This window comes from Psammomys obesus, unplaced genomic scaffold, assembly GCF_907164565.1.
Source record: "Psammomys obesus unplaced genomic scaffold, mPsaObe1.curated_primary_1811, whole genome shotgun sequence".
Lineage (NCBI taxonomy): Eukaryota > Metazoa > Chordata > Mammalia > Rodentia > Muridae > Psammomys > Psammomys obesus.
The window spans coordinates 19,919,769-19,938,615 of NW_026595981.1; the positions used below are offsets into that span (position 1 = coordinate 19,919,769).

Here is an 18,847-nt window from a genome sequence, read left to right on the forward strand (position 1 = left end):
CCGCGCCCGGCCGGGCTGGCGGGGCCGGCGGAGCCTGCGCCGAGGCAGCTGCGGGCGCTAGGCCGGAGCAGCCCCCTCTCCGGCGGGCAGGCCCCGGCCGCTGCGCGACTGCGGCTCTCGGCTTGGCCGGGGTTGCCGGCTCCTCACCCCCGCCCCCTCCCCCCGGGACCCCAGCCCGGCTGCAGTTTCCGCGGCGTGTGGGGCTCGCCTCGAGGCCTGACCGGGGTGGCCGGGGTGCGCGGGTTGGCAGGCGGAGGGGAACCCTGCTCCTGCCCTGCAGCTGGTGGCTTGCACCCACTACCTCCCCCGCCCTGCGGTTGCGCCCAAACCTCCAGCCCTCGGGAGTATTGTGGCACCCGGAGATAACACGCATGTGATGTACGCTCGCCACCGGCAGCACCACACTCAGCCCAGTGGGCGATGCAGACCTTTCTCCACCCCCACTCCGTCCTCCCCTCCAATCAGGCTCTCCTGAAGAGTCTCAGGTCGGAGACACCGGAGAGAGTGTGACACCCCTGCAAACATCTCCACGAAACGTGTTCATTGTCGAGGGATGCCTCCGGGTAGCAAGGATAGAGGTTTCTGCCTCGCCTCCAAGTCGGTCTTCGGGGTTTGAGATCCCATATGCTCCTCTTTGAAGCGGGCCGGGTCTTTGATTACATCTAGCCCGTCCCTCCCCCAACAACAACATCACGAACACACTCGAGCACACACACATGCACACTCGAGCACTTCCTGATTGCAGAACGGCCCCTGTCACTGCGGATCCATTGTCAGAAATAGCTTGTGCCAATCAAAGGAATGTGCCTTTGGAGGAGGATGTTTTCCGCCACCAAGCCACGGGATGTACTTCTGACAGCCGGTCTTTGCTTGTCTCTGGATCTTAGCCATGTCTAAGCATCTTCATGATGTTGCTTCTCCGGTGCACCCCCCGTGAATTAGGTACTTACTGCTCACAGTAATTTCATCGGTTTTGTTGTTGTTGTTGTGACGTTTAACTTAAGGCATAGCCTATATAAGGAGTGTTTTGGGATGAAGGTCTATTACTTTTTCCCAGAGGATGGTCGGCTCCTTATTGTTCTGAGAAAGGCGAGGAAAGGGCACATGCTTTGTTGACAGCATGTGTGTTCGCTGCCAATGCTTGAACGTATGCTAGAACGTGGGCTGAAGGCTGTTGATGTTCTCCAGTGGGGCTGGTCTGTGCTGGGCACGTCGTGTGAACGGCTTCCTTGCTTATATCATCGCTGTGCACATGCACTCACATAGATTCTGTCTTTAGTGTAAAAGATCCACCGCGAAGTTTTTGTGATTCTGAACTCTTCACCCGGGCCGTGCTCGAAGTCTTTAGGTCCCTCCTGGCGGTGAAATACATACGTGATTTTGCGTGCAGCCGGACAGTCCTCTTGAAGTTGGCCCTGGGACCTCGAGTTACAATCTGTGTTAGGCAAAAGTGAAAGCAGTTTGCGTTTGGGTTTTGTTTCTCTTAAGCGTTAGTTAGCGTTACCTTGGCCGTAGAATAAAGAGCAAAGGAGCGCGCATATGTCTCATTGTAGGTTTTGTTTCTGAAAAATTTATTTATTTTTACATGAATGAATATTTTACCTGCATGTATGCACGTTACATGTATGCCTTGTGCCCACAGACGTCAGAAAAGGGTGGTGGAACCCCTGGGACTAGAATTAAGGATGGTTGTGAGTCACCACGTGGGTGCTGGGCATAGAACCTGAGTCCTCTGTAAGAGCAACAAGTGCTCTTAACTGCTCAGCCATCTCTCCAGGCGGCCTATCATTTTTGTTTTTTGAAGTAAGGCCAGTGAGGAATTATATTTTTCCATCTTCCTGTGAAAAGTTTGAGAATCATTCCAAAGAAGTTAAAACTAGTGACAAAATAATCCTAATTTCACCAATTGATCCTTTATCCTCTTGGCATATTCCAAATGCAGCAAATTTCAACAGCAAAGTGTGCGATCTGCTCTATAGTGCCTGTAGGGACTAAAGTGCTTAAAGACTGAGGCTGGCCTCCTTGTCACCCCAAGGTAGAATACCTGTTCAGGGCTGAGGATCTTCTTCCTACTGTGCTAAATCTGGCTTCATGGTGCCATCAAAATCATCTATTTTAATGGGAAGATTTCACTTATAATTGGAAATTTTGCTCTTCATATTCGGAATCTAGAGCTGGGAATGAACTTTGCACTTTCCTGTCAAGAAGCAGTTGATAAATGTCAGTTTTTGTGTGTATGTTTAAATTACTCTGCATTCGGCTTTTGTCTTTTGATCATATGTCAACCAAGAGACATGTGTTGCAGCTTGTGACAGGCCGTGATAGTAGCCAGTCTCTAGGAGGGTATAGTAGCCACTTAAAAAAAATTACTTGGGGTTCTGAGAGCTTAAGGAATTCCTGGTATTAAATGGCATTTTGAAAGGCAAGTGGTTTGGAATCTTGCATAGAACCTGTTCTACACAGCTGAAGAATAGCATTTATTCTAGTAATTATGTAGTGTATGCTGTAATGTTTGAAAGTGTGCTGAGGTTGCATATGTTGCATTTTTATTACCTCATATGACTGAAGTGACTTATATTACAGGTTATATATTTGTTGGTGGCACGCCTGCAGTTTTATCATCTGAATTATTTGTCTATCCTAAACTCAAAGGACTTCAAAGTTGCAAATACGTTGCTTTTCTTTGTCAGTGACTGCAGTTACAGGAGGACCACTGGAATCTCAGGGAACAGTGTGCTCATGTGGCTGAGTTTTGCAGAACCTATTCTAACCAGTCACTTACCTAGTTAAGCACCCACAGACCAGCTGGTCAAGTAGCACACAGGGCTGTGAGAACAGCATTCTCTCTGCTTGCCAGGTTCAGAACATGGAAGCTGAGAAACAATCGCGCAGCATAGCAGTGAGGCGTTGGAAGAGCAGTGATGCCAGCAGCTCACCCTCATTAGTGCCAACAGCTTCAGTTTCTTCAATAGTCCTCTTCAGGCAGCCTTCCCTTAGGAGGCTGCAGACCAGCAGCGCCTCTGCGCAGCTGTTGCCTCCTGATCTGCTTCCAGACACCCAGAGGAGCCGCTTCCATTTGTGCTCTAAGTTTGGGAAGTAAGCTTCTAGTGTGGTAAGAAAATTCAAGTCTGAAGGAAATGTAGAGAGATGTAAGTAGGTAGTTAGGTAGGTAAGTAGGTAGGTAGGTAAGTAGGTGGAGGTAGGTAGGTGGGTAGGATTACTGATATTTTTGGTTTTACAAGTCTGAAGCCTATTGAAGAAACAAACTATAATTTGAACTATACTTTTCTTTTCTTTTTTTTTTTTCTCGTAGGTTTTTGATGACTGTACCAAAATTGGGAATATGTGCTTGAGTTTCTTTTCCCTTGCTCTAAAAAGTCAGCTGAAAGATAGCCAGAAAGGTGGAAAGAGTGGATTGTTTTGGAGTTTGGACAAACAGTCTTTGGAACGAGTTCTTCTGGACTAGGTGGCCTCATCTCCTTGCTCACTCTTGGGTTGTATGCCCCTGTTTCAGGTATGTTGTTTTTCTCTTGACTTTGAGGCAGGTGTGTGCTGTCTTCTACAGGGATGAACTGGTGTTGCAGTTGGTGGCTTTAGCTAAAGAAGGAGTTCCCTGGAACCAGGAAAACCAGGCTAACATCCAGTCCTGCTGTTTTCTGGCCTTATGGCATTGAACAGGTCACTTTGATTTCTTTCAATTTAATTTCCTCATCAGTGAAATTTCTTGTGAGGATTAGAGATAAAGTATGCAAATTCCCAGCACAGTTAGTTCCTGATATATGTTCATGTTAGGAACTCAGGAAATGGTGGGATTTGGAGCATGTCAGAGTGAAACCAGAGTGAAGATCACTTTAACTTATGACAAGCCTGAGAGATTTGGTGTGTTCTGTTTGCACAGATTTAAGATGAAAGAATTACAAATATTTGACTTGGAGCCTGCCTTTGTCTTGCAGGGACGACATGATTTTTAGAAAGTTGACTTGTTAGTGTATGTGATGTGTTGCTTGGTCAGACTTGGTAAAACCTAGTAAATAAAACCTAGCTCCAAATTCTGCAGTGTTACCCGACAGGCTATGCTTATTTTTAAGCCTATTCAGATCTTGTGTAATAAAAAAAAGTGTTTTAGGACATTGACATATCTCAGAGAGTTCTGTGTCCAGAGTTGAATCTCGTGCAAAGCCTTGTGTAAATTCTCATGGTTAATGTAAGCCATAAAGTGCTTCATAGAGCTAGTGGAGATACCAGATGCTTGTTTATTTGGTTAATCGGCTTATTTATGTTTGATTTAAAAAAATACTTATGACTATTTTGTGAAAATACTTGTGAGAAATCCTCTTGCTTACCTGAGTTTTTGATCATGAACTGTCAATAGGGCTGTAGGTTTGTATGTGCTTTATACATTTTTGCTTTAGTGGGGGAAGGAATGAAAGGTAAGGTCTTTTACCTGTTGAATCTAATTAACTGTGGTTTTTTTGGTCTGTAGATTTTGTGTGTAGCCTTGCTTATTACTAAACAAGGCAGTTTTGTGGTAAAATATGTCATCTCATTTTCTTTTAAAGATAGAGATTGATTGCTTTGAAAAATTGGTTCAGCCAGGCAGTGGTGATATATACCTTTAATTTCAGCATTTGGGAGGCAGAAGCAAGCAGATTTCTGTGAGTTAGAGGCCACCCTGCTTTACAAAATGAATTCCAGGACAGCAGGGCTACACAGAGAGACCCTGTCTCAAAAAAAAAAAAAGATGAACAGATTCAGTTAAGGTCATGTATGCAGTGGTTTTTGGTGCATGCAACTTTTAAAATAGAATTTCTTTGGCTGGTATAGAATAAATTGTCACTTTTTGCGGGATAGCATTGTGGTAAGTCTCTGAGCCCACAGGAGTTACCTAGAGGCTTTTCAGATAAGGAAGACACATATCAGCAATGCATTAGGATTTACCTCAAGGGAATCTGCTAATCCTTATTTTCTTTTATTATTGAGCTGCCTACTGGCTTGCCTATCAGTGGAATCAGTCATTAGCTTTGAATTATGATAAAGAGGGATTGGCAAAGTCTTTGACTTGCCATAGATTTTACTGCATACTGAGCAAAAGGTCTTTGACTAGAGTGTGAAACGGTAGTAGCACTAGTACCGTGTGGACCCGGAATGAAGGAGCAAACACAATAAAATGTGCCTACACATTCCAATCAATTGTAATAGATTTTGCTGAGTACATTTTTCTAGAAGGGATGCTTTCTTCAAACAAACAAACAAACAAACAAACAAGTGTTACTTTTCCTGAGTCACTGAAATCAAATGGTTTAGCACAAAACCAGTCTGAACGGGTAGTAAGGTTTTGGGCTTTCCTGTGCATGTGACATCAGAAGGTGAAGCAGTGTCAAAGTGCAGAGTATAGTCTTAAGTATACCTCTGCCTCTCAGCTTTGGAATTTGGACTCTTTCAGGCTGAGCATTGGAACAGAATTTTTTGCTTACACTGTGTGACCTACAAAATGAAGACCTATATGGTTTTCCCCTTCTGGGTGTGTCATTCTAATACATTCAAAGTAGCATCTTACACTAGAGAAGAGGCTGTGATCTCAAATCTGTGGATAAATCTGTGATGGGGCAACTGGAATGGTTAGGGCTTTTCCTGTATTGGTACATGATTATAGTTTGAAAACATCTTGCTTGAAGGTTTCTCATTGTAGAAAGCCTTACGCTTCTAGTTTTAGCATACAGAGTCATTTACATTAAAATTAATCAAAAGTTCAGAAACCAGCTGGTCTTTAATCCCAACACTCAGAAGACAAGGCAGGTAGATCTTTAGGTGTCTGTGAGTTCAAGGCCAGCCAGCTCTATCTAGGGAGCTCCAGGCCAGCCAGCCAGGGCTATATAGAGATCCTGTCTCAAAAGAAGAAGAAAAAAAAAAAAAAAAAAAAAAAAAAAAAAAAAAAAAAAAAAAAAAAAGAAAAGAAAAGAAAAAGAAAAAAAAGCTTCAGAAACCATCTCAGTGTCCACCAGTATAGAGTTAATTAAATACATTGGCATATATTTACATAGTAGGGATAGTCTATAACAGCAACAAAGAATGAGGACACTATATGACTGTGGAACTGTACAGTACTGTTAATTTTGAAAGGCCAGAGGGAAATTAACGTGGTAGCTTATGTCTGTGACCCAGCCCTTGGGAAGCTAAGGCAGGAATTCAAGACCAGCTTCAGCTGTATAGCAAGTCTGAGGTCATCCTGGGCTATAGGAGACCCTGTCTGAAAAAGCAGAAACAAAACCAAAAGGCACAGAATAATATTCTCGGTGTGCCACTGTCTATATTATGTCTATATCATGGGGATTTTCCTGTGTAAAAACTTAGTAGTTCTCCAGAAAGCCAATAATACTGGTTAATTTTTTTTTTTGGGGGGGGGTTGAATGATGGGGAACCAAGTTGAAAGTAACCAGCTTAGTGTATACTTTCTTTTTCTCTTTTTGGTTCTTCGAGACAGAGTTTCTCTGTGTAACAGCTCTGGCTGTTCTGGACTCACTTTGTAGACCAGGCTGGCCTTAAACTCACAGAGATCCATCTGCCTCTGCCTCCTGAGTGCTGGGATTAAAGGCGTGCACCACCAATGCCCAGCTAGTATATACTTTCTTTAAAGTAAAATTTTATTAAAGTGCACACAGAAAAGTAGAAGAATCATGGGTGTGCAGTTGGATGAATTTTTTTGTGTAGTCAGTACCCAGGAGAGGAGATTGTTTTCTGTATTGTTTTTTGAGACAGGGTCTCACCGTGTAGCTCTGAAAGTCCCTGTGTAGACCAGCCTGGCCTCAAACTCACGGAGATCCTCCTGCCTCTGCCTGCATGTGCGCCAGCACACCAGGAATGGAACTATTTTTAAAATGAAAATTATTTTAGATTTATTTGTTTTACGTGTATGAATGTTCTGCCTGCATGTATGGAAGTGTACCACTTGCATTCCTTGGTGCCGTGGAGGTCAGAAGAGGGTGTTGAATTCCCTGGAGCTGGAGTTATGGATTGCTGTGAGCCACTGTGTATGTGTTAGGTCCTCTGCAAGACCAACAAATACTCTTAACCACTAAGCCATCTCTCCAGATCTGGGGAAATTGTTTGTTGTTGTTTTAGCTCTTACTGTATTGCTCAGACTGGTTTTGAACTCTTCAGCTCAAACTATCTTCCCGCCTCAGCCTCCTGAGTAGCTAGTATACAGGTGCTGCCATCATGACCAGCTAAGAAAGCAGATAGATGGTTGAAGCCCCAATGACCTCTTTTGTTCTTTCCCGGTCACTGCCCCCCTGAAAGTACTCTTCTTCTCGAATAGTATAGAAATGTCATTTAAGTAATTACAGCTGAGCCAGGTGTGCAGTAGACATCTCTCTGTATAGTCCCAGCTACTGGGGTGGCTGAGGCCTGCCCAGGGAACATAAACGCTGTTTAAAAAAAATACAGTATCGGAAAGGCGTTCCTCTATTTCCTAAGTTTTGTTTTTTTTTTTAAACTATCTCAGTTTATGTATCAAAATCACAACTGGACATGATAGTGCATACGTATATTCCCAGCTCTTGGGAAATAGAAGCAGGAGGATCAGAAGCTCAAAGTCACCCTTCACTACCTAGTTTGAGGCCATCTTGGGTACAAGAGACTCCGTCTCAAAAAACAAACAAACAAAAAGGCAGCTTCCCTATATTTCTTCATTTCTGGACATTATTTGCTTAAGAACTGGGTGTGGTGGCTCACGCCTGTAATCCCAGCACTCATGAGACAGAGGCAGACAGATCTCTATAAGCTTGAGGCCAGCTTAGTTTGCAAAGTGAGTCCAGGACAGCCAAGGCTACCCAGAGAAACCCTGTGTCAAAAAAAAGATAAAACAAAACATAAATAAATAAACAAACAAACAAACAAATAAAATTACCTAATGTAACTCTTTCTTTCTTTCTTTCTTTCTTTCTTTCTTTCTTTCTTTCTTTTTCTTTCTTTCTTTCTTTCTTTCTTTCTTTCTTTCTTTCTTTCTTTCTTTCTTTCTTTCTTTCTTTCTTTCTTTCTTTCTTTTCTTTCTTATTTTTTTGAGACAAGGTTTCTCTGTATAGCCTTAGCTACAGAGAGAATTCATTCCTGGACCTGGAATTCATTCTGTAGACCAGGCTGGTCCTAAACTCAGAGAGATCCTCCTGCTTCTGTCTCCCCACTGCTGGGACTAAAGGCCTGTACCACCATTGTCCAGCTATTATAATTTTTGTAAATGTCACATGTGAAAGTACATTTTGGGGTACAAGAAGTACTAAACAAATAGCAACATAGTGAAGCCTTGCTTTGAATATCTTAGGATTTGTTAAATTTGTCGACCAGTTGGCTGATAGAATGTAGTTGTCATAAATACACACTTTAGTAAACCTTGAAGCATTTTTGTTCCCATTAAAACCCACATTTGATCAGGTGTTTTTCCTTTATTGTAGAAATGTTGTTCACCCCTGCCTCTTTGCTCAAGTGCAGAAATGATTAAAGTATATAAATCTGTAAAGCAGACTCTCAGCCAGGTGGTTTATTTTGCCTGCAGAAACATTTGGCAACATCTAGAAAGTTTGTCTGTTTGTTTTGTTTTCATTTGTGGACTGGAGGTGGGAGGTACCCACCTCTGTGAACAAACAAGTGCCCAGGCTAGGAAGCCAGTGACTAAGCTGATGCTAAGGGGGCACGAGACAGTTTAGCTTCAGCTTTATTAGATTCAGTGCATGACTGAAACTCATGTACTCTAGCTTACAGAGGAAATAGAGTAGCTTGTTTCCTAAATAAAAATAGTCTTAGCCATGCAGACTCTAGTATAAGGTATAGTGGGCAGGTTTGGTGTGTTCGCTTTTGATACTGGGCCTTCGTATGTAGACCGGGCTGGTCATCTCAGAGATCTGCCTGCCTCTGCCTTCAAGGTCCTAGGACTAAAGCCATGTGCCGCCAAACCTGGCAAGTCTGTATTCATACATATTGGTGTTGGTGGGAGTCAGGAATGCACGTGCAGAGGTCACAGGATAACATCAGAGGTTGGTCTTACTTTGAGACAGGGTCTTTTGTTCACCTCTGCATATGCATAGGCTAGCTGGCGTGCGGGCCCCAGGATTTTCCTTTCTCCCGTCTCACCACAGGAGTGCTGGCCTCACAGAGATGTGTGGCTGAGTCCCAGTTTATGTGTGTGTTCCGGGGTCTAAACTCAGGTCCTCACAGATGCATGGCAAGAGCTTTATCCTGTGAGCCATTTCCCAGGCCCTGCCTTAAAAAAAAAAAAGACCCCTTGCATTTTTCTAGTGGGCAAAGCCAAATTTTCTGGGAATATAGCTTTTAACTAAGAAGTTAAAAAAAAAAAAAAGTCACACACACACAGACATATATAAAACAGTAATGACTTAGTTTTTTAAAAAGCAGATAATCCATGATTCTAATATGGTTCTTTGCTCTAAAATTTCAGCTCTTGACCTAACATTAATATGTGTCTATATTTAAATTTTATATTTGTAAACATTCTTTTTAAAATTTTATTTTTAGGGGTTGGAGAGGGAATGAGGGAGCAGGATACAGCTGGGACACAGCGTTAAAATGTAACTAAAAAGAAAAATAAAATTTAAAAAAAATTTATTTTTATTGTATGTGCATTGGTGTTTTGCCTGCTCGTATGTCTGTGTGAGGGTGTTGGAGCCCCTGGAACTGGAGTTACACACAGTTGTGAGCTGCTATGTGGGTGCTAGGAATCATACGTGGGTTCTCTGAAAGTGCAGCTGCTAAATTTTATTTTTAAATTTAGACATATTTAAATCTTTGCTATAATACCTAGTGAGAAAATATTAAAATCAAACATTTATAAATACACAGTAGGAATGACCTGATTTTATTTATTCATTTTAGAAAACATTTTTATATTTACTTCATGTGTATGCGCTGTGCATCATTGTATTCAGGCCAGAAAAAGGCATTAGATACCCTGGAACTAGAGTTATGGATGGTTGTGAGCTATTATGTGGGTGCTGGGAACCAAACCCAGGTTTTCTGTAAGAACAGCAAGTGGTTTTAATGGCTGAGCCATCTCTCCAGCCCTATTTATAGATTTGATCAATTAGTTTGATCAGTCTCACTAGGTAATGTTAGCTAGCTTGAAACCTAAAATTTAGATCAAGCTGGCCTCGAAAATCATAGCAGTCCTCTGCCTTGGTCTCTTGAGTGCTGGAATTACAGGAATTACAGGCATCAGCCACTGCCCCCAGTAAAATAATTGGATTTTGTATGGGGATTTTTATCCTGTCAGTTTTTGGTAAAGAGATAGGCACTGTGCGTTTATTACAGCTTGTCAGATCTGCAGTCTGTCTGCTTTCCCATCCCCCTGTCCGTTTGCCACCTGTCCTAGTTAGGGCTTTATTGCTGTGAAGAGACATGGCAGGAAGCATGGTGGCCTGCAGGCAGACGTGCTCCTGGAGTGGTATTTGTTCTCTCCATCTAGCAGTGTTAAACTTTCGGACCATGATTCACAGGGATAGGCAGGCCATGTGTACTCACATCCATTCACTTAGGTTCACACCGGCACCCACAGCTGAGCCAAAGCTTTGTGCCACAGCGCTTGCCCTTGCTGCCAGTGGGGCAGTCTGTTTCCATTCAGGCTACTTCACTTAGAAAAATGGAGTTGGGCTGGCTAGACAATTTGGAAAAACTACTGCTGGGGCTGTGGAGATGGCTCAGCTGTTAAGAGCACTGGTTGCTCTTCTCCAGGACCTGGGTTCCATTCCCAGAACCCACACAGTGGATACTAACTGCCTAAAACTCCATTCCCAGGGGATTTGATGCCCTCTTCTGGCCTCCGCAAACACTGCATCTACATGGTGCAGGCAAAAAACCCACACATAAAATAAAATAAAGGTTAGACAAGCAAAAAAAAAAGGGAACCCACTGCCTGTACATTTCACAGAGAGCAACCTCTTAAAATAGAGGCTCAACTGCTCACCAGATAAAGAGAGTGGAAAAAGAAATGATAAAATCATTATATAAATGGACTGGGAGATGGCTCAGTAGTTAAGAACCTCTGCTCTAGCAGAGGACATGAGTTTGGTTCCCAATACTCAGATCAGTAGCCTTACAACTGCCTGTAACTCCAGCTCCAGGGGATCCAATGACCTCCTCAGCCACTTGTACATACATGTGCTCATAGCACCACATGACACATGGACACATAATGACAAGTCATTAAAAAGCATTATGTGTATTATCTTATCCCATACAAAATGGCAGTTCTTTCATGACTTGAAATTCCAGAAAGGTTTAATGTTGGGTGCTATTTTGTATCATATTTAAAACAATGATCTTCTTATGCTTAACATTATTTGATACATACACATGCACTGGGCATGGTGGCTCATGCTTTTGGCAGGGCTCTGCGAGTTCGAGGCCAGCCTGGTCTACAGAGTGAGTCCAGGACAGCCAGGGCTACATAGGGAAATCTTGTCTTGAACAAAAAAATATCCGCACATGCACACACACACACACACATTCACCTGCTGGATCTTGTTAGTATGCTGGGTTAAACTGATAAAACTAATGGGTAAATGGAAAGATTTTAAAATTCTGTGTGTGTGTGTATGTAGTGTGGGCATGCTGCGTTGTCTTGCTGCACATATGGAGGTCAGAGAACAGCTTGTAAGAAGGAGTCAGGAGTCACTTCTCTACTTCCACCATGAGGGTACTTCTACCGTGAGGGTTCTTGGGGGTACTCAGGTTACTAAGCTTATTGGCAGACCAGCACACAGAAAACTTTTAAACTATGTAGTATAATCTCCTTTAACACTGGTCCTGTTTAAGCAGCAGCTTACATGAATAATGGTTACAGAATAAAAACACAACAAGGACCAGTAGTGGACATTTATGTCTGTAGAAATCGGAGTTTGAGAGCCTGGCATGGTGGCATACACCTTTACAACATTCAGGGAGGCAGAGGCAGGTAGATCTCTGAATTCCAGGCCTGAGTCCAGGACAGTCAAGGCTACATAGAGAAACCCTGTGTTGAAAGAAAGGAAGGAAGGAAAAAGAAAAAAGAAATCCATGTAATGAACTTAGATGATATTTAGAGATGGCTGTGTCAAAAGCAGTGATCAGGCTGGGCAGCGTGGTGCACACCTGTAGCCCAGTACTCAGGAAGCAGAGGCAAGAGACTCAGGTACACAGTGAACCTCGAGTACATGGAGACCCAATGCCAGAAAATAATTATAATCAGAACTTGGTCATCCAGAGGACAAAATTCCAAGTAACTTGGTTAGAGTGTTCTTTCATTTTTATACCCCAAATTATATACTGTATATTTATACATATTTATTTAACAAACTTACATAGCAATTACTAGTTAATCTTAGAACCTATTGAAGTATTATTATATTGTCATGTTATTATTAAATCAATTATTATCAGTCCCATATTTCCAACAGGTCAGTTTTTAATGTTCAGGTTGACAGTTTTTTTGCATTGACAAAAGAACTTTGAAACTATTTTAACTTCAGTAATTGGAAAAGTAATTTAAAGATTTAAATCCAGTAACTATTTCTGGCTTTTAGAAACCTGTAAATGTCAGTGTGAGTATATACTAGTGTAGCTATACCACCACAATGAAGGTACAGTATAATTCTCATCCAGATTTCCCTCCTCTGTCTTTACATCATCCCTCACCACCCTGTGAGGCCCCCATGGCTGTAGCTTTGCCTTCTGGAGAAGATCATAGAGATAGGAACATGCAGAATGTAACCTATAAAGATGACTTCTTGCATGCAGTGTCTTTGGGGTGTATCCAAGTTTCTGTGCACACCAGCAGTTTGTTGAGCTTTATTGCCAGGTAACATCCCATTGTTGAGTGTGCCACTGATTATTTATCACTCACCCTTTGAAGGATGTTTGGATTGGTTCTAGGTTTTGGTCATTATGGACAGAGCCACTATAAATATTCACAGGCAGGTTCTGGGGGGCACCACTGGGTCATATGATGTATATTACCACTATATAAAACCACTAACCTGTCTGCTAGTGCTGTGTTTGTGTTTTTGGAACAGGCCCTTGTTGTGTGGTAGTCTGGCTTCCGACTCAGGTTCCTCCTGCCTCAGCCTCCCAAGTACTGTATGTACTACCACATTTGGCTTCCCTCAATGTTTTATTTATGTATTTACTTAACTTACTTACTTATTTTGTTTTTTCGAGGCACAGTTTTCTGTGTAGCCTTGACTATTCTGGACTTACTTTGTAGACCAGCTGGCCTCAGACTCGTAGAGATCTGCCTGCCTCTGCCTCCCAAATTCGGAGATTACAGACATAGGCCACCGTGCCTGGATGCTTTATTTATTTATTTACTTGTTTGTTTGTTTATCTGTTTATTTATATTTGAGGCAGGCTTTAATCATGGCCAGCCTGCAACTGATGTGAAACCATGCTGATCGGACTGCCCTTCTGCTTTTGTTACAATGCCTGATACTGGCATTACAGATGGGAACCATCGTGTCTGTCTTAAATTTTATCTTAAGTTTAATCATTATTGCATGTATGTGATGTCTGTGTGTAAGAGAGACTGTGGTGTTACAGAAGTGGAGACAGGAAGGTCTTAGGGATGTAGGCTCCAGACTCATGGAGAGTATGTTTGTGGCATTACGTAATGAAACTATATGATTTCCTTCTCACATGTTCTGAAATCTCTTTTTTCACCTAGACATATTTCTGTTTCAGTTAATATATATCTACATAATTAATGTAGGTGGTTTTCTAATATTTCTGTATCTATATGTAAAAATAATTATTCTGTAATATTAATTAATAAATACAGGAAATTGTTACAGCAGATCTCAGGGCACTGAAATCAGTATCTAAAAATTCAGTGCAAAAGACCCTCCTTCAGCATTTATATGTACCAATTTTTGTTATTGTTGAAAGTTTTTGTTGCAGTAGCTAATGCTTTAGGGATGTCCCCACTCACATGTCTTTATACGCTGTTAGTGGTAAATATTCCCTGCTGGGCTCCAAAGGCAGGTACACCTCAGAACTAGGAAACTGCACTCAGGAAGTTGTTCCAGATTCACAGTGTCGCCAGCTGTAGGCAACAGTGGCAGTGCATGCCAAAAGTCAGTCAAGTTATCTTGGCATTAGTCATTTTGGGACTTATGCCATAAAACGTATTTACACATGTTTATACATAGATTCTGGAGAAAACCAAACCCATTTGCTCGTTGATAGTCTTTACCAAACAAACAGAATATTTAAAAACATAAAAGCTTTAAAAACAAACAAACGCATGCACCATTTTTTAAAATGTTGATTTGGGCAATTTAGCAAGACTGTGGCTCAAAATAAAAAAAAAGAAAATAAATTTTAAAAAGGGGGGGCTAGGAATATATCTCTGGTAGAGCTCTTATGAATGAGGCCCCAGGTTTCATTTCCAGTGCAGGGTGGAGGCTGGGAGGGGCAGTAGGACAACCAAAACCAAAACTGTCTGTTTTGAAAAAAAAAAAAAAAAAAAAGCAAAACAGATTCTTTTTTTTTTTTTTTTTAAAGTAGTGAAAAACTTCTAAGGTGATTATAATTCACAATATGCTACTGCAGTAAGTTATTTTTGATGTATTTGAGTGGTTTTATGTTCACAGAAAAGTTGCAAAGAGATAGACACTTGTAATCCCAGCACTGAGGAGGCTGATGAGTTAGAGGCTAGCTTGAGCTGCATAGTGAGACCCTGTCTCAAAGACATAGTGGGGGAGGGGGGAAGTTGGAACAAACTACCTGCCCTTTACTCAGTTTCTCTGTTGATAAATTCTTATGTAACAGTGTTTCTCAGAACTAAGAAACCAACTTTGCTCTGTTCCTTTTAACTAGATATCAGAGTTCAGATTTCACTAGTTCTACAGCGTACATACCTTTTCTATTTGAAAATCAATTAAGCTTTTAGACATTAAAATGCTTGAACCTTGTCATAGATTAATTTATAACAATTATTTTATACATATGTATTATATATAATTATATGAATATCTATTTGTTAAGCAGTGTTATCTTTGACATTAATATCTCAAAAATTGCCTTTTAACATTCATAGACAATTCTGCCCAGGGCAATTTTAAGTTAGGGCTAAAGAACCTTCTCCACCCGTCTTGTGTTCCTGCAGAAACATGATTTGTAGTTACCTGTGTGGTTCATGCCCAGTGCTGCCTTTTTCAGTGAGAAGCTCCCATCTCTGAGAGCACAGGGAAAATTCACTACTTTTATTTACTAGGAAGTTGACCTAATTGAGAATGATAGTCAAGAGTCTCTCTCTCTCTCTTTCCAAAGATTTATGTATTTATTATATGTAGAGTTCTGTCCGTATGTATGCTTACACACCAGAAGAGGGTACCAGATCTTGTTATAGATTGTTATGAGCCACCAGGTGGGTGCTGGGAATTGAACTCAGGACCTCTAGAAGAGCAGCCAGTGCTCTTAGCCTCTGAGCCAACTCTCCAACCCTAGTCAAGAGTGTCTTATGTAGAGTACTTTCACTGTCATCTAAGCTAGTTAAATATCTTGGGTTGTTTTGTTTGTTTCTAGAACTAGGAACAGAACCCAGGGCCTTATGCATTCTAGGCAGGGGCCTCCCTCGTGTCCAGCCCTGTCTGGTGCTGGCCTTGAGGTAGAATCCCATTGGGTCTGAATGCACAGAATCCCTGGGAAGCTGACTGCTACTCCTCCAGACTCTCTAAGTTAATGTGAACCATTTGTTTAAGCAGCTGAGCACATGGCAGAGAAGGAAGGACTTGACAACATCGAGTAGATGCCACAGCTTAAATTTAGGCTTTTATTGGTTTTATGTTAGTGTGTTTGGAGGCCAGAGGACAGTTTGGGGGAGTCACTTCTCTTTCCATCACATGGTTCTGGAGATCAAACACATTTGTCAGCTTGATGGCAAATAGTCTCAGTTTATTTGGTAAAGACTATCAATGAGCAAATGGGCTTGGTTTTCACCAGAATCCATGTACAAACATGTGCAAATAAGTTTTCTGGCATAAGCTCCCCAATGACTAATGCCACGATAGCTTGGTGGTATACTTTAATCCCAGCACTTTTGATCCATTTCACTGGTAAAGATGCAGCTTTTTTTTTTTTTTTTTTCAGACTTATTTTTGTTTCATGTGTGTTTTGCCTACATGAAGTGTGCTGAATGCACGCAGTGACCAATGGAGGCCAGAAGAGGGCATTGATCCTGTGGAACTAGAGTCACAGATGGCCAGGAGCTACCTACCATGTTGGCACCAAGAACCAAATCTGGGTTTTCTGCAAGAGTAACTAATGTTCTCCAGCTAGCTCTCCAGCTTTCAGATATGGATTTTTAAAAATAATTAAATGTTTAAAATTTTATGTGCATGGATTTTTAGGGTGTCTCTGTGTAGCTCTAGCTTTCATAGAATTTGCTCTGTAGACCAAGGTGGCTTGAAACTCACAGAGAATTCCCTGTCTCTGCCTCCTCAGTGCGGGGAGATTGAGCACACTGTATGAACCAGGCTGTGGTGGTGTACACCTTCAATCCCAGCATTTGGGAGGTAGAGGTAGTCAGCCATCTGAGTTCAAGCCAGCGCCGTCTACAGAGTGAGTTCCAGGATAGCCAGGACTACACAGAGAAACCCTGTCTCCTAACAAACAAAAAGGCACTGTGTCGATATTTTGTCTGTGTTGCCTACATGTGTGTCTGTACACATGTGTGTGGTACCTAAAGAGGCTAGCAGAGAGCATTGGATCCCCTGGAACTAGAGTTACAACAAGGTGGTTGTGAGAGGCTGTGTGGCTTCTGGGAATTGAACCCATATCCTCGGGAAGAGCATTCAGCGCTCTTAGCTGCTGAGGACTTACTCCATCCCCCTTTGTTATTTTTTTTAAGACAGGAGCTCATTTACCAAAAGTTGGTATCAACTCTTTATGTAGCTGAAAATGACCTTGAACTTCTTACCCTCCTGCTTTCCCCTCCCAAGTGCTGACACTGCTCAGTCTCCTCATGCTGGGCAAGCAGTCTACCAAGTGGTCTACATCTCCAGCCCCACACCCACCCCCCTTTTAAGGACAGTAAATCTGAAATACATCTTCCATTTTTGAAGTCAAAAAGCAGAAAAGAGGTGTGGCAGTTCTCCCTTATGTCAGTGAGATAAACAGGCTAAACAGAGTTGTCCTATTCTGTGTGTGCTCACCCAGAGCACACACTGGGTATCTCAGGAACATTTCTTTCTCTCAAAGAGCTTAGAGTGGGAGGAATGAAATTTGAGAAAAGCAGGTGTCATTTGGATGCTGGGGCGAAGAGAGGACCTGTCTGCTTTGTCCAGAAGGCAGAAAGCTTTTGCAGACTTGTCATGAGAAGCTGTGAGGAGAGGTTGCCCTGGAGCTAGAATTGAAGAATGGTTAGGACTGTGTGACAGCGGGATGGGAAAGGTACTCTCCATAGAAGGAAAGAAGGCCATGCTCACAGAAATTACTTCGGATTTCATTGTAATAAACATTTTTCCCTATTATCAAGTTTTAGTGCCCCATATGTTTCTAAATTATGATCTTTTGGGGGCTTTCCAAAGAGGTAATATTAGCCAAGCTGTGGTGCCACACACCTTTAATCCCAGCACCCCTGAGGCAGAGGCAGGCAGAACCCTGAGTTCTGAGGCGAGCCTGACCTACAGAGCCCATTCCAGGACAGCCAAGACTGCACACAGAGAAACCCTGTCTTGAAAAACGGTAACCAAAAAAAAAGAGATAATACTGCTTTTGAGGAAAAAACATATTGCTAATTGTAATCCTAGCACTCAAGAGAATGAGGCAGGATTGTGAGTTTGCTTCAAAACAAAACAAACAAACAACAAAACAAAAACCCCTAAACAACAGAACCAAACTAAACCAAAACTAAGCAAACAGACAAAACAAAGAAACAAAACTTGTACTATAAAAAATGAAGAGGGAAATGTAAATGTGAGCATAGGTGGCGCATGTCTGTAACCCCAGCTTTCAGGAGTAGAGGTGGCGACATCCCCAAGACCCAGAGTAAGGTCCTCTCCCTCCAAAGGATGGGGGAGGGGAAGGAAGGGGGAAAGGCTCCACTTAATATATCCATTGAACCAGTTTCAGTTTCACTTACCTATATATGGAGCTAGTTTTTGCTTATGAATATTGATGTTCACTGCTCAGTTTAGAGCCCCTATCATTAATTTGAAACAATTTCAGATATTATGTTATCAGTATAAGAACTCTTATTTTACCAATCTGGGGATGTAGCTCAGGTGATAGAAAGTTTACCTGGCATGCTTGAAGCCCTGGGCTTTATCTTCAGCTGGGCCTAGTAGCACACACTTGTAAGCCTGGTAGTTACGAAACAGAGGCAGGAGAATCAGAAGCTCAAGGTCCTCCTTGGCTACATAATGATCTCTAGGCCAGTCTGGGCAACATAAGACTCTGACTTTAAAAAATCATATGAAAACGACAGCTAGCATTAGTGTTATGCTCAAAACCAAAATTTATTACCTTTTTTTAAATCTTAGCACTTGGAAGGAAAAAGCAGTCAGATCTCTTGAGTTTGAAACTAGCCTGCTCTACATAGGGAGTTCCACGTCAGCAGAGTTACAGTGAGACCCTGTCTCAAAGTAAAAAAGAAGCAGCAGCAGCAGCAGGAGGAGAGGGTGCTGCAGATCCCTTAATCCATGTTAAGTCCCTTTAGATCTCTAGGCTGCTTGGCTTCTGTGTCTCCCCTTCCCCCACCTTTGGGGTTCTTTTGTTGATCCAGTCATTTGTTGTATTTCTTATAGTCTGAATTTTGCTGATTGTATTCATTTGATGCAATGTGACATACTTCTTAATTATTTTTATG

General features: G+C 42.0%; 1 protein-coding gene across 5 annotated transcripts in view; it reads left to right on the forward strand.

The window, feature by feature from the left end:
- The window catches only part of Znf652 (zinc finger protein 652), a 60,125-nt gene that overhangs the window by 700 nt on the left and 40,578 nt on the right, over nt 1–18,847 (forward strand). For 3 of the 5 annotated variants that reach the window (XM_055619577.1, XM_055619576.1, XM_055619573.1), the window contains exons 1-2: nt 215–942; nt 3,314–3,514. The exons of 1 other annotated variant lie outside the window; for it this stretch is intronic. The gene's annotated coding sequence lies outside the window, so the exon portion shown is untranslated. Of the gene's footprint in view, nt 1–214; nt 943–3,313; nt 3,515–18,847 lie in introns of those variants that run through there. One more of the 5 variants, XM_055619574.1, reaches the window with a different exon arrangement.